Here is a 15,708-nt window from a genome sequence, read left to right as displayed (position 1 = left end):
GAGGGGAGATGCTGGGGGAGAGAGAGGTGGGGTAGTGCGTTGGTGACTATACTCTGGTGAGGAACTGTGGGAGAGAGGCAAGTCGACATCGGCCTGTCAGCCTTGCACAGCCTCTGAGAAGCAGCAGGGCTTTGATGAGGAACAGGCCTTGGAAGAAAGATAAGAAACTGCTGAGCTGTGCCAAGGTGTCAGAGGAAAACAACGGAGAGCTGCAACACTGAGCTGTGGGAAAGTGCTGAACTGTGAGAACTGACCACCGCGTGAACAGCGCATGAACGAGAGGGTGATTGGTCTGCACAGCATGTGTTAGAGGGGTCTTATGCCGATAGGAGAAAAGGTTGATAACTGTCTAATTGCTGATTTGCTAATTATGAAGTAAGAACTTTGGCGAGAGCATAAGTATGTACTATCGTAATAATAAAGGATCTTTCCTTCTGCACTTCATGGAGAGTCTGTGCCTCAGTTGCCAAAACTCCCTGCCCAGAAAAAGAAAGACCTGCTCATGAGCCCCAACAAGCTGCTGAGCTCCCCTCTTGCAACCTCTTGCTGTTACAGAACCTTTCTTGCTCATCAAGAACATGGTGACAACTGTGACCCAGGAGATCATCCCCTGTCTCCAGTCTGAGCATCTCCCCAGTCAACCAGTCAGGCCAAGGAGTGGCACATACTGGACTGTAGTCCCACAGCCATGTGCACATCCCAGCCCCCTGCAGACCTGCTGCCTCCCCATGGCTCCCCAGGGACGCACCTCCAGAGAAGTTTGGCTTTTGTTGTGACTGAGTGTAAGTGAGAGGAGGGGAGAGGGAGAGACTGTCTGTCCAAGCAAGGTTACTGCCTTGTCAGCATTGAGCATGAGCTTGACAATGCTTGTCCGCAGGGGTAGTGCCTGCAGGACTGTCACTGCTCCAGAAGAGACCTTCTAGGTCTGGAGCAAGAATGGGAGAGTCACTGCTGAGGATGGGCTTTGGGGCCACGTGTGCAAAGCAGAACAGAGGAGCAGTCCATCTCCTTAACTCCACTCAACCACTCCAGATGTTCATGGTGACTGTGGTCTGGTTTTTGTTGCCCCAAACCCTCTCTGCCAGGCAGGGGCTCAGCAGGGAAAAATCTATGGCACTGGCAGCACAGTTGCCCCAGGTTTACCACCATGAAGACACCATCCCTGCATGTGGTCAAGCGATCAGCCTTGGCGTTAACAGCTGAACATGCTCACCCACCCTGCCACAGAGCCCAGCCAGGGCTGTCCCAGGCACTGCTTTGCTGTCAGGACAGTCCTCAGTGTGGGAGGAGTGGGAAGGTCCATGAGCCCAACCCACACCCTCAGCCCCAGGGAGATGGACACCTGCTGTTCACCTCACCTCCAGGGATGCTGGTGGGAAGACTGGTACAGGGAGAGGACCAGTGACTGGAGGAGGGGTTATAGGATTTCAGTCCCCATATGCCCCCACCACACCCCCTGGGGTGCGATCAGAGCCTGGGGGCAGCTAAGCCCAGGGGAGGGATATTACCTCACCCCAGGGAGGGAATTTCCCTCACCCTGTTGCACTGCTCCTGCTGTAGATTTTGGGACAGATGTGGCACAGAGGGGTGTTGCACTGGGGGGCAGAGGAGGCTCAGGGGTTTTCTCCTCTCCATCGACCAACCCCAGAAGGGGCCAGAGCATGGGAGAAGTGCCTGCAGCAAGAGCCTCCTCCTGCCCCATTGCCCTGCAGAGACGTTAAAGGGGCAGCACTCTGCAGTGCAGCCCTCTGCCAGGATCAGGCCCCAGCGCAGAGGCAGTCCTGACTTCCCTCGGCTCAGGACAATTCCAGTGCTGTTTTCTGCAGAGGGTCCCTGGACACCCAGGGGACACCAGGGCTGTGATGTCACAGACACATCATGGGAGGAGAGGGTCTCTCCTGCTGGCAGGTATCACAGGGATGGAGCCGAGCATCTGCTTGGCATGGGGGAGGTCCTGGCTTCACTCCCTGGCATGTCCAGGGGTGCTTATGCCCTGACAGCCCAGCCTCAGGCAGGTGTGGGCTGCAGTTCAGGCACTGGTCCTCTCCAGGCCCTGAGGCCTGTGCTGCCCAGCCAGGGCTCATCTGGGAGGGGATGAGGGCAGTGGGAGGGCTGTTTGTGCCACCTCTGCTAAGTCCCTCTTGGAGGAGAAGAGGGTGGCTGTGCTGAACCTGAGCTCAGGTCACTGCCTTGTGCCACAGACCCTCCACCCACCACCCAGGGACAATGTTGGCGGCAGAGTGTGCTCCTTTGTGGGGAGAGCTCAGGGAGGGGAAAGATGTCAGCAGCACACTAGGAATCCTTTCTGGCTGCACTGAGAGACGTGTTGTGAGTGTGCTGGTCCAGCTCAGGTGTCCTTCTGAGATTGTCCTTTCTCCAGGTGGAGATCCCATACCACATGGGAAGCCTCCTCTGTGCCAGCAGGTAGCAAGGTCAGAGTTGGATGAGCCCGGCAGGTCTGTGGGACTCCCAGCTGGAGGAGACACATTTCTTACCCCAACCCTGTCTCCAGGTCCTTCTCCTTCCACCATCACCACTGGTTTGAGCAGAGCCTCAGCTCAGGGAACCTGGAGATGTTGAGGTCAGGCACAGCCCTGCCAAGGGGTGAGTGGCAGGGCCGGTGCCCACTTCTTCTTCCCGGGGTGTTTGGTGTCTCCGTCCAACCTGTGTTGGTGGGATCGGAGAGGCACCGGTCTGTCCACAGCCACGCAGAGGTGGCGATAGCCAGGAGATGGTGCCTTGGCTGCTTCCCCAGCAAGACACTGGCAACTAAATTGGGGTGTGAGGCATGGACTTTCACTTCATGGTGCCCAGACCCTGGGCATGGTGAGCCCAAACTCAGAGAAATAAGGCTGGTCTCCTGTGGGTTTTCCACATCTGAGCTCTGCCCAGTGTGGGGCTGCAGTGCTGAGGGTTGGGGTCTCAGTGCGACCCCCCTCAGGTAGGTCCTCAGGAGCTGCAGGAGCACCCACAGCCCTGGGGCACAATGACAATCTTGCTTGGCTGCAGAGAATGGACCCATCCATCAGGGCCAGACTGTTCAGGTCCCCAAATGCCATGAAACAGGTTCCTTCTGCTCAGGGGTGTTGCCCCCTCCAGCATACCCATGCCTGGGGCTTCTTTCTCCAAGAAGGAAGAGGCAAACCTCTACCAGCTGCCAGAGTAAGGGAGAGATATACCTGTGGGAGGGCAGACTTGGCAGGGAGGTGGCATGGAACAGGCACTGGGCTCTTCTCCCCAGTCCCCGCTTGGGGCACCTTGAGTCCATACTGCCCATAGGTGTCCACCATCCTGTGTCCAGAAGATTACACTCCCCTCTTCCTCTTTACTTCACTTTTAGACCTTATTTCTCTGAGACACAGGGCTGGAGCTTATCCCAGTGGGAGTTTTGCAGGGGATGGAGGCTGTGTTTGCAATGCCCATGTATGTCACCCATCAGCATGGGGGTCTTGCCCTGGGAACTCTGGTCTCCCATGGGGGCTGCCAGCAAGAAGGCTTCCGGGTGTGGGGCAGAGGGATGTGTGAACCTCAGCTCCCCCCAGCTCCCACCAGGGTCACCCCAGGGGTGGAGGAGCTCCCAGCAGGGAATGGGGCAACACTGCAATAGGAGAGGATGTTGCCAACATCTGCCTCCTCCCCGCTTCTGCTCCAGGGCCAGATCCTGCTGTTTGCAGGGCTGCAGAGCTGCAGCTGCTCCCCACAGGGAATCCTGCCACAGGCACCCAATGCACATTCCAGCCCGTGGCAGAGAAGCCTGTTGGAGAAGAGCTAGCAGGGTGTGGAGACCCATCAGCAGGAGCAGGGAGGGCAGTTTGTCAGTTTGGGCGCCAGGTCCTGCGCAGGTGTCAAACCCTTCTTCCGGCCTGGCTCCTGCATGAGAGGATTCTCTGCCCATGGGCACTGGGGCAGGTAAAACCCCAGCTGAGGGAGAGGGACCCTGGCTCAGCTCTCAGAAGCACCTGTTTTAGTGGAGGGACACAAAATCTCCACTGCCATGGAAATGTGCCCACATGAGCAGCTGCCTGGATGGGCCCTTCCCCAGGCCAGGAGCTCGACCAGGAGCAGGAGGAGGCGGGCCCAGGGATGCCACAGGTCTGCAAAGCAGCAGGAACAGCCCATGGAGACGGGTCCTGGCAGAGCATGAGGAGAGGGAATCCCAGCCCCATGTGTCCAGAAAGTGGCTCTGCACTCTGTGCTGGGGTACTCTGGAGCAGAGCTGCCTCCTAATCACTGGGGGAGGAGGTCCGCGGGCCACAATCCCCCCTGGTCTAGCTGGGGTGTTCAGGGCCCTGTGGTCACCTTAGGCTCACTTCTATGAGCCAAAAGCCCAGGGCTTCCCCTGACATGGCAGCTCTGTCATGGCCTCTGCACTGTGGGACCAGCATGGCTGAGGCAGGGCGTGGAGGAAAGAGCAGCTGGAACCCTCAGGTGAGGAAATGGGTGCTCCCACTGGGGTACATCAAGGGACCTATCAGAGACACATTTTGACTAGAAACTGCCTGTGGCCAGCAGGATGGAAATATTTCTGTCACTAAGATTATTCCCCAGGGGCCATGGGCTCTCGCAGCCCAACAGCCTGACCCTGAGTCTGCTGTCCCTGAGACACAGCCCTTCCCTACCACTGTGTCTTTGTTCTCTGCTCCCCTGACCAGCCTCAGGATGATGCCCTGACACCTGGCAGGCAAGGAGATGCTCTGGGTCAAAGCCCCCAGAGACTTTTAATAAGAAGAAAGATCCACAGCATAAAAATGGGAATACAAATATGGAAACTCCAGGCAATTTCTCCTGCCCATGGGTCAAGGGAGTCAGTTCCGTGGTGCTCACAGCTCTCCCAGCTGCACAGACCTCTCCTCCCTCCCGGCTGCACCCAGCTGCAGGGCAGGGATGGGCTCTCCTGGCCTGGGGCTCAGGGACTGTTGTGCACCAAGCTACAGTGTCACAGTTGTTGTGTTCTCATGGGGATGTGCCACAGACACCTCTTCAGCATCATCATAGCCCATGCTCCCTGGGGACAGGGACGAGGTGTCTCCTTCAGCTCCAGGGACCTCGGCACTTCTCTGGGAGCATGGGGTGACCCCTGCAAGCAGCAAGGGTGGACATTTCAGTTCACCCCTTGGTGTCTGTACCCCATCATCCTCCCTGCTCCTCACCACATTCAGCTCCTTCTCCCACCTCCAGGCCTTTCAAGGAAAACTCCTGGGGTAGGTTCCCCCTTCCCAGGAGGTTTGGGCCTCAGTACAGTAGTGACTTGGGGTGCACCAGGGATGTCACCCTAGGAACAGGCAGTGCTGTCTTTCCCTCTCACCTCTGGGTGCATCCCTGGGGCCTGCTCCCTCCTCTGGCATCCTGGGCATTTCCCACTCTCCCTCCCCCGGATCAGAAACCTCTCTGGCATCATCGTAGCCATCTTCTGGGTGATCTCTGGGCAGGACAAGGACATCTGAAAGGAGAGGGGAGCTGGTGACAGAGAGAAGATACGTCCTGCAGAGCAGAGGACGAGTGCATGCGCAGGGACACAGGGCTGAGACACTGGGTTGGCAGCACTACGGGAGACGGCCATGTCCTCCCCATCTCCAATGGTGACACTCAGTGACTCCTCTGTCCATCACGTGTCTGCAGGGAGATCAACCCCTTCCTGCCTCCATTACCTGGTGCTGATCCCAGACCATCCTCCTCCTCGCTGAACCCAGGGTAGGGCTGCAGCTGGGTCAGGGATTGCTCTGAAGAAGAGCCTGGAGAGAAGCACAGTGGGTGTTATGGAGCAAGCTTCACTGACCTGGCTCATGGTCAGCGCTGCTGGGGAAGAGGGACCCACAGAGCTGGGGCTGCATGGGGAGGAGGGCTGGGAATTCACCCTTCTCCCCCGGGAAAACCCTGTCCCAAATTTGCTTCAGAGTTGCCCTAGGACAGCCCCTTCCCTCACTCCTCGGGTGCCACATGGGGTGCAGGGGCAAGAGAGGGGCTGTCCAGCTGAGACAGTCAGGGATGACTGGTAGAAAGCTTCTCTCTTGGGCCCAGGACCTGGATGCTCTCCCCACAGACCCCATGCTCCAAGCACCAGAGGGACCATGGACTGGGGGTGCATCAGGGGATCAGCTCTGGGTTGACGCCAGGGGAAAGGGTCCTGCAGATGTGCCTCCAGGGAGGACCCACACCCACCTGAGTGACCAAACCTGGCCTGCTTCTCCAAAGCTGAGTTGTAACCAATCTCCTCATACACAGCCTCGAGGAAGGGCTCCTGAGCTCTTCTGGAGCCTGGGGACAGAAGCAGGGCTGGCACAGGGACAGGCAGAGGGGCCATGGGATCACACTGTGATCCCCCAAACCAGTTCCTTGGGCCAGCCCAGGACTGCTCTGAGAGCACAGCCCCACTGTGCTGCCCAGGCACGGCTGCCACATCCCCTGGGAGGGCAACATCACTGTGGAGAACCTCTGGGGCAGCGTCACCCTCGCATCATCCCTTTGAAGACAGTGCTCATGCCCCTCTGGCACCTGGATCATGCCCCCCTTATCTCACCCTGGAGCAGCTCCCACACTTCCTCTGCACCTGGAGCTTGCCCCTGTCTGCCCCATGGGTCCATAATAGGGCCCCTGTCCTGGGGGTGGGCAGGCCTGTGCTGAGGGACAGGCTTGGGACCTGACACCACGGTGATGGACCCTCCTGCCCCGCACTCCTCCTAGCATCTCCCTTTCCCCAGAGCCCCATCCAGCACTACGTAGCGCACTGTCAGCCTTGGCCGTCCCCACTCTGCCATTTCTCTCCTCACCCCATCGCTAGCTCCCCCCACCTCTGGGCTCTCTCCAGTCCTTGCTGCTGGTGGCCCACGGACAGGCACTCAGTGGGGCAGCACATGTGAAGGTGGCAGCATACTGTCTCATCCCCCCACCTCTGCCTGTGCCTCTCACTGACGACCCTCGCTGACACCCCCCTGCAGCACCACACCGTCCTTCCAGGAGGTATCTCCCCCTGGGACCTCTGGGGAAGGACCCACCTCTGCGCGCAGCCCTGGTGCTCAGCACTTGCCCAGCCAAGAGGGCCAGGAGAAGGCAGAGAAGGGCCCCCAGGATGATGCAGATGATGACGGGCACTGAGACTCTCCCGCTGCTGGTCTGACGGCCTCGGGTGGGAACTGCAGGGGAGAGAAAATGGAAGGGGCAGCAACCAGGCCTGGGAGAGGTGGAGGCAGCACCAGTCCTGACCCCATCACACAAGGCAGCAGGGGCTGGATGGCCCCAGGGGTGAATGTGGGGAAGCTTCCACCCTGCTGACGTAATGACAACTCTCCCTCACACCCTCACACCACTCCAGTGCCTCCTCCAGAGAGTTTCACACCCCAGCGAGGAGCCCCTTCCATCCATCTGTGAGTCACAGCCTGTCCCTGGGGATACCCAGCCCCAGAGGGAGGACAACTTACCTGCTTGGGGTGGGTATGTTGCCATCCTGGGTGTAGCTGCAGAGGAGGAAAAAGAGAGCAGGGCTGAGACACTGGGTATGCGGGGAGCGGGGACCCTCCTCCCCAGCACACCATGGGGGTGTCTGTAGATGTCCCTGACACATCCAACCCAAATTGCCCCTCCTGTAGTGCCCAAAAGGGAGGCCAGGCCTGGGCCCAGCACCTCTGCTCTGGGAAGCAGGCAGGATGGCACAGGCAGCCTGGCGATAGCCATGGGTCTGCAGGGCCCCACGGGCAGTGGCCAAAGGACATCCAGTTCAACGAGGCTGCTCCCTGACTGGCACCAGCCTCCTGCACTCTGCAGGAACATTCTTGCTCATGAGATGTCGGGGGCCATGTCAGGACCTCGTGCACTGAAGGTCTTCCCCAGCTCCCTGCCAATGCCTGACCAAGGGGTTCCAGCCCTGTCACTCACCTGAGCAGCGCACGGCAGCGTCTTCCTTATGCTGGCAAGCACCGCGGTCCCCAGGCCGGGCCCAGCAGTCCTGCAGGGATAACTCCGTCCCCTGGCACTCCACCTGCTCCAGCCAGATGGGGCCCATCCCCATCCCAAATGCAGCCTCACGCAAGGCAGACACTGCACGGCCACAGCCCAGCTGCCTGCATGCCACCTCGGCATCCTGCATGTCCCAGGAGTCGTCACACACCGTCCCCCAGGAGCCACGGTGCCAGACCTCCACTCTGCCCGAGCACCCGTCCTCACCGCCCATGGCACGAATCTTCTCCCTGGCTGGAGAAGGCAAAGACCTCCCATGGCACCAGGACAGCAGGCAGAGCCCTGCCAGACACAGAGGGGCAAATACTTACCTGTACAGCTTGTGGAGTTGGGGCATGGGGCCAACGGGGTCAGGGGCATTTCTGGGCGTCCCCCTGAAGAAGGAAACATTGTGGTGAAGGGGCTGGTTTGGGGGATCATGCAGACGAGAATGGGGCTGAGCTCTGCTGGTGCTTCCCTGTACCATCTTGGTCATGGCAGCAATTGAACTACGGTCATCCAGGGGACACGCACAGGACTGTGGGGGGACCCCGAGTGCTCAGCCCCAAGAGCTCCCTGGTTCACAGCGCAGCAGTAGCTTGTCTGTGGAAGGGAGGCTCTTCTGAAACCTGTCTGGTCTCTTCTGAGACCTCACCTGGAGATGCCTCTGCCTCCCCCAGGCGCTGCTGACAACCTGGGTTGCAACTGCTGCTGGACGTGTGTGGCCATGATCATGTTTGTGCCACTGGCAGCAGAAGGGTCTGACATGGAAAGGAAAAGCCCCTCCAAGCTCTTTATCTGTGCTTGGCTGTGGCCAATGGGGAGCAGAATCTGGAGTGACATGAGTACCTGGGAGGATCAGAGTTACCGTTGCAGGTGATGTCGGTCTCCTCTCGCAGGTCTTGGCATGACTGTGGGTTCCAGGGAGTGGAGGGACACTGCCAGAAGGAGCTGGTTCTCTCCCCACACTGCACGCGATCCAGCCAGGCAGGGCCAGACACCCTACCAGAGGACTGGCGTCTTTCCAGGGATCCTCCATCCCCACAGCCCAGCTCCTTGCACACCAGCATCACTGTGTTGAGAGTCATCGAGTTGGAGCAAACGCTCCCCCATGTCCCGTTGTAGAAAACCTGCAGGCGTCCAGAGCAGCCGTCACTGTTCTCCAGCCTCAGGGCCACGAACTCTGGGAGGAAAAGACCCCAAAGGGGGAACAGGCTGCCCTGGGGCTGTGGGAGCTAGGACACCTCAGCACCCCCAGGCCCTCAGCCAGGCAAGGGAAGGGCCAACATGTCCCCTTGGCACCCAGGGGCAGAGAGAAGTCCCTGATGGACAGACACCCCTGCCCTTCCCACTAACCCTCGGGGATGGCTGAGGTCCCCAGGACCCGCAGTGTGACTGAGGGTGCCCATGTATGCGTGTCCACAGGATGTGCTCGGGCAGGAGCTCAGGGGCAGCCAGGGACAGCCTCAGCCATGCCCGGCTCTCCCCACGTCCTGGCCTCCCCAGGAACCAGGCTCCCACCACAGCTCCTGGCACAGACCTGAGCAGATGACTCCCGCATCCTCTTTGTGCCCGCAGTCGTGCTGCCCCCAGGGCCCAGCCGGGCAGTCCCAGAGAGCAGCCTCGGCCCCGGAGCAGTTCACACCGTCCAGCCAGATCTGCCCGGAGCCTTCCCCGAACCGAGCAGAGCCGGCTGCCTCCACTGCCCCTCCACAGCCCAGCTGGTGGCAGACGACGGCAGCATCAGACAGGTCCCAGCCATCATCGCAGACAGTCCCCCACATGCCCTGGTAGTAGATCTCCACTCTCCCTGCGCAGCGCCCGGCCCCGTTCACCAGCCGGAGCCACCGACTCCCTGCAGTGGGTACAAACCCCAGTTGCTGCCAGGGACTGTCTGCCTGCACAGACCATCACCTGGGGAGCCTGCACAGTGCCACTCACCCCCACAAATGACTCCCACATCCTCCACAACCCCTGCCGCCAGCACGCTCTCAGGCAGGGAGGTGTTGCAGAGACTCAGGTTGGCCTCATGCCCTGCGCACTGCACCCCTCGCAGCCCCACGGGGCCTGTCCCTCGCTCAGGCTTTGGGGGGTTGTAGGCTGTCCCGGCCTCCCCACACCGCAGCTGCCGGCACACCACGCTGGCCTCCTGCACGTCCCACTGGTCATCCAGGACTCTGCCCCATGCCCCATCCTGGAAGATCTCCACTCGTCCGTCGCAGCGGCTCCCTCCGCCCACCAGCCGCAGGGATCCAAAGCTGGCTGAGCCTGGGGAGAGCAGAGATGCCACGGCCATGGGCGGCACCGGGAGCATGGCACCTTCAGGGAGGGGGGCGAGGGGGGATTTCCCCACCAAACTGGACAAGATTGAGCCTTGTGCTGAGGAGAAGCGAGGGTAAAGCCTGGGCCCTCTCTGCAGCTCACACCCAGGTCTGTTGCTGCTGGGTGCACCCAGGCAGCTCCTGCTGGGTGGTGGGATGAGGCTCTGCAGGGCTCTCTGTGGGGATGGGATGTGGGTGTCTGCAGCCAGAGGGATGGGACAGAGCCCTGCAGCCCTGTCCTGGGCTCCTTATACAGTATGAGAACAGAGGAGCCCAGACCTGGTGGTGGTGCTGGGGCCTAAGCAACTGCCCTAGGGCCAGATGCCTGCCTCCGTTCAGTCCTCAGCTGTCCCAAAGTGGAGTGCTCACTCTGAGCAGGGAAAAACCTCCAGATGGCTCCTGGGGAAGGCAGGGTTTCTCCAGGGAGAAAGTCAGCCTGGTATGGCCACGGGAGCCCTGCTCTGGGTGGCCATGTTGTACACAAATGACAAATGAATTGAACGCAGCATTCTTCTGGCACTCACCTGAGCAAATGACAGCAGCAGTGTTCCCTTGGGAGCACGGTGAGGCCCCCAGGGTGGTCACTGGGCACTGCTGCAGGTGGGCTTCAGTCCCGTCACAGTGGAATGAGTCTCTCCAGACAGGGCCAGTCTCTCTCCCAAAATGCTCTCCTCCAGGAATGGACTCAGCAAACCCGCAGTTGAGTTGCTGACAGAGAACGTGGGCATCCGAGAGATCCCAGCGCGAGGCACAGAGGGTCCCCCACGTCCCCAGCACCTGGACCTCCACCCTCCCTGCACACACTGTGCTGCCATTCACCAGCCTGAACCCTGTGTACTCTGGGGAGAGAGGAGGACGAAAGAGGGGCCATTGGTGCTCTTGTACTCTCTGTAGCTGGCAGAGAGGCCAGAGGGACAACATGCCCTTGTTTTCCTCCTGCAGTATTTTCATGCTGCAGACAACTCCATCCACCCCTCCTGTCCTCATACCCGGCCCAGCAGGGTCCTTGCTCAGTTCCCCAAGCAGCAGCGCAGCCCCAGTATTCAACACCCCTCCCTGAGTCCTTACTTGTGCAGGTGACAACAGCGCTGTTTGCGTGGGTGCAGGGCTGGTCCCTGGGGGACCCCCTGGGGCAGGAGGCGAGGAGGGATTCATTCCCCACACACTGCAGCTCTCCATCCCAGATGGGACCCACCCCTTCTCCAAAGGGACTTCCTCCAGGGACAGGCAGGGCTGTGCCGCACTGCAACTCCCTGCAGAGCACGTCAGCAGCTTTGGGACCAAAGTGGGAAGCACAGACAGTTTTCCACTGGCCCCTGTCATGGATCTGCACACGTCCTGAGCAGTGGCTCTTCCCTTCTACCAGACGGACAAATCCTGGAAAAAACCCAAACCAGTTGGGAGTTCCCAGAGCCCTCTGGCAGTTACATGCCCACATCCCACATCACCTCTGAGCAAGCCGTGACCAGTTCACCCATTGCACATCCCAGAGGAAGCTGCTGACGGAGTGTTGGTGACACAAACACATCCAGGACCCCTTGCACCCCTTCACTACACAATCACAGCCCTCAAGGGTATGTGTCTGTCGCAGCACCAGGCACCGCTTAGACAAACTGCTGCTGCGCAAGGTGCCCTGTGCTGCCTGGCATGGTCCCCCCAGCACCGCAGATGTGTGCGCAGTTCAGGTCCAGGAGAAATGACCCAGATGATAATGACTGCTGCAGCCTGCTCAATCCCTGCAGAGCATGGGACGAGGTGGGGCCATCACCTTGATGCAGATGTAAATAGAACCCGCTCCCAGGCGTGTTATGGGATTTTGGGAGGTTCCTGTTAGCAGGGAGATTTCACAGAGCATAGAAACGGTGCAGATGTTACCACGGGTGGTGCCTGCCCAGACCCATCCAATGGCTGTTCTGAGAGGGTGTCGTCAGCCAGGGACACAGGACTCTGCCCAGAGTGCACAGATCCCAAAATGACAGTCAGGCAGAGGGGCAGGGGACCTGCACATGCCCCTGGGTTCACGCTGGCTCGGAGGGTAACAGCAGGCACAGATGAGAGTCAGTGTGTTGCCAAAGACCCTGTTACATGGGGCAGTGTGGGGAGCTGTGGGCAGGCAGGAAGGGTTGGGCAGCAGGGCAGCACTGCCTGCATGGGGCCGTGTCCCTGAAGGGCTGTCACAGCCCCAGGGATGTCCTAGTGCCCACCTGGGCACACGGTGATGCAGTAGGGAGCGGCCAGGGTCAAGCAGCTGCCAAGCTCCGAGGCCTCACAGTGCCGGATCACACAGCCCAGCCCTGGGGACAGGAGGCGAAGGGCTGTGTGCCAGCCTGCTCCTCTGCCCAGGGCCCCACGCTCATGCTCTCTGAAAAGCCTTTCGATTCAGTTGAGGTACTCATGCCTGTGAGGGAGGATGAGCCACAGGGACCATCCATCTCATGCCGTTCCTCCAAGGTGTGGTGTTCCATGAAAGTTCCCTGCAGGTTTCTCCAGCACAGGACCCTCAGCATGGCTGGCTGGGAACTGGCAGAATGGGTGGAGACCAGTGGATACCAGTGATCAAAATGGGGCAGGGATAGAAGGTTAATCTGCAGCCCAAGACACTGACTGAAGGGGGCTGAGACCCTGTGGCAGGGTTAGTTCACCCTGGGGTAGGCTCCCTCTGGGCTTTCCCCAGGGACTGGGGACATCAGCAATGACAGTCCAAGCTTGGCAGTGTGACCGGCCACATTGTGCTGTGCTCCAGCACCCGCTTGTTGCTCTCTGAGGGCACAGCCGGATCCCTTCCACCATCCCAGCCCCAGATGTGGGGAATAGGTTGTCCCCTTACCTGAACACATCACTCCAGCATCACGGGCATAAATGCAGTTATGTTTACGCCATCCGCTGTGTCTGCAGTCAGACAGGGCAGATTCGGTGCCTTTACACCCAACATTATTCATCCAAGTTGGGCCAGATCCTTTCCCAAAGTGTCCGTACTGAGGAGCTCCAACAGCAGACCCACAGCCCAGCTGCTTACAAACCACTGCTGCATCAGTCATGTCCCAAGAGACACTGCACACTGTCCCCCACTGGCCCTGGTGTTTCACCTCCACTCTCCCAGCGCAGCGACTGCCGCCATCTGCCAGCCTCACCTCCACAACACCTTCAAAGACCAACACGAACTGGGTCAGGAGAACACCAAGCCCCAGCACTGTCGCTCTCAAGGAACTCCCTGCCAGGGTAGAGTCAGAGGTACCAGGGTGGGAGCCCACTCCCCTCCAGGCTAGTCCCCAGGGCACTTCAGGGGTTCCTTCTATCCTCAGGGGCTGAACAAGGCTGGGCGTGCCCAGCTCTGGCCCTGCTGAGTCATTTGCCATCCCACCACACAAGGCATCTTCTCACAGCCCAATGGCTATTGCCCTGCTGCTTATGGCCACCTGCACAGGGCTGGGCACCTGCTCTTCCCCAGCACCCCCTGAACAGCCCCATGTGCCCAGGCCTGCAGCTTCCCATGCAAACTGCCTGCCCCACCACAATCCACACCTACCCCCATGCCCAGGGCTTTCCGTGTTCCCACTGAGACAATCCAGAAGGTCCCTGCACCTACATCCCCTCCTCACCCCGGTGTCAGCCCAGTCCCTGCACTGGGCCGTGTCCCCCAGGCAGAATGTTCCTCCACGGTAGATGCACCGTTCCCGTTCTCTCAGTGGGATAAAAACTGTTCCTGTGGGGTCAGGGCTCCCCTGGAGCACGGGGGCAGGGAGCAGTACACAAATCCCTTTGGGGCACCCAAGAGCTTGGCAGTGCCCTGGGGGGATCTCTGGGTGCTGCCATCACCCACTGGACCACCTCAGTGCTAGGGAACAGGGAGTCCCTAAAGGGTCCCCCAGGACAGGGTGTCTATGAATCCAGCCAGGCACAGGCTGCCCTAGACGGTGGAAGCCTGGAGAAGGAGATGATACTCTCTCCCACCCAGGTGGGCACAGGGTCCAGGGACTTGAGCACCTTCTGCCCCTCGTCTCAGTGGCACCTGCAAAGAATCCCCATTCCCTGACAGATCCCAATGACCACGCTGGTACCTGTTGGCCCTGTGCTGTGGGACAAGGGAGATGGCACTTACCCCTGCACAGCTGTATCCAGAGGAGCAGCCACAGCATCTGAGGGGACAGGAGTCCCTCTGTGCCCATCCTGAGCCTCCTGCCCTGTCCGCACATCCCTGCTGCACCACACTCCCTGCCACAGCTCCTGGGGACTCGTGGGGACAATGACGACGGGAGGGCAATATATCTCTGCTGATGCCAGCCCAGCTACAGGAGGAGCCAATCAAAGCAGCAGCCCCTTTTTAGACATTATCGGGACCTATCTCCCCTCCGACACAGCCCAGCCCTCCAATGAACTTCTCCAGTGCCATTCATGACCATATATGAGGGATGGCTCCGCTGCAGGTGTCACGTCACTGTGGCGGTGGGGCGTCACAGGACAGGGTCAGTTGTAGTGGGGGAAATGGGTTTTACATGCCTTGAACCCTGCTGTGTGGACCAGGAGCACTGAGCATCTCCTATACTGGGCACAACCAAGAGCCCAAACTGCGAGTGTCCAGCCATGCCCATGCCATGGGAACCACAGGGCTGGGACTGCACCGGGCGCTGTGTCAGGAAGGGAAGGGAACAGCCCCTGCCTCTGCATCAGACCCCTCTGTGCTGGGAGCAGCAGCTGGGAAGGGGCCTTATCCCAGGCCAGAGCCCCATCCCAGGAGCGCTGACTCACCCGTCCCTCCCTGGAGAGCCCCACGGAAGGTCCCTTCCAATGAGATGGAGCTGGAGCTGGGACATGGCCCTGTCCTGGCAGCAGACACAGAGCTCAGACATATCCCTGACTCTCAGCATGTCACCGAGGGGCCGTTATTCCCCACGGGTGGCTCAGGAGCTGCAGGCTGCAGGTGCACAAACCACAGCCCACGTGACCTCGCAGCGCTCCCTGTGCTCCCCCCGCAGAGCCCGGGCAGGAAGTCTGTGGTTTCCTCCTGGCGCAGAGCCCAGGCACATCCCTGTGGTGCCCCTGAGCCATCTCCACCCTGACAGCTCCAGCCAGGGCTGCTGGGGCTGCTCCTTCAGCCTCGCAGCCGCTGCGATGCCCCTCTGATGCACACGGCTGCTCTGCGCTGAGCCCCACGGCCACGGGGTGCCATTGGTGATGTGACCTCGCACCCTCCTATGGCCACCACTGTGTGCTCGTGAGTTACACTGACAGTGACCTCACACCCTCCTGCTGCCACTGTTGTGTGTGCATGAGTCACACTGTCACACGTGTGTGTGGTGTATGGACTTCTGCTGGCAATGGTTCTTCCAAAAAGCCATATTTGGACACGGTCTAAAGATCATTAGGTGACATCAGAAGCACCTACACAAGCTATGGGCCAGATCCTGCCCTATCAGCTGCTCAGGCACCAGTGACATCATAAGCTCACACACAGCCATGG

General features: G+C 59.9%; 1 pseudogene; it reads right to left on the bottom strand.

Moving 5' to 3' along the window:
• Window positions 1-839: 839 nt before the first annotated feature.
• On the bottom strand, window positions 840-14,416 carry LOC141937036 (scavenger receptor cysteine-rich domain-containing protein SCART1-like; annotated as a pseudogene).
• Between the last annotated feature and the right edge of the window lie 1,292 nt (window positions 14,417-15,708).

The sequence above is a fragment of the Strix uralensis genome, chromosome 36, assembly GCF_047716275.1.
Source record: "Strix uralensis isolate ZFMK-TIS-50842 chromosome 36, bStrUra1, whole genome shotgun sequence".
NCBI classification, from domain to species: Eukaryota; Metazoa; Chordata; class Aves; order Strigiformes; family Strigidae; genus Strix; species Strix uralensis.
Note: the sequence above shows the minus strand (reverse complement) of the source record. Positions and strands in the feature narration are given on the sequence as shown.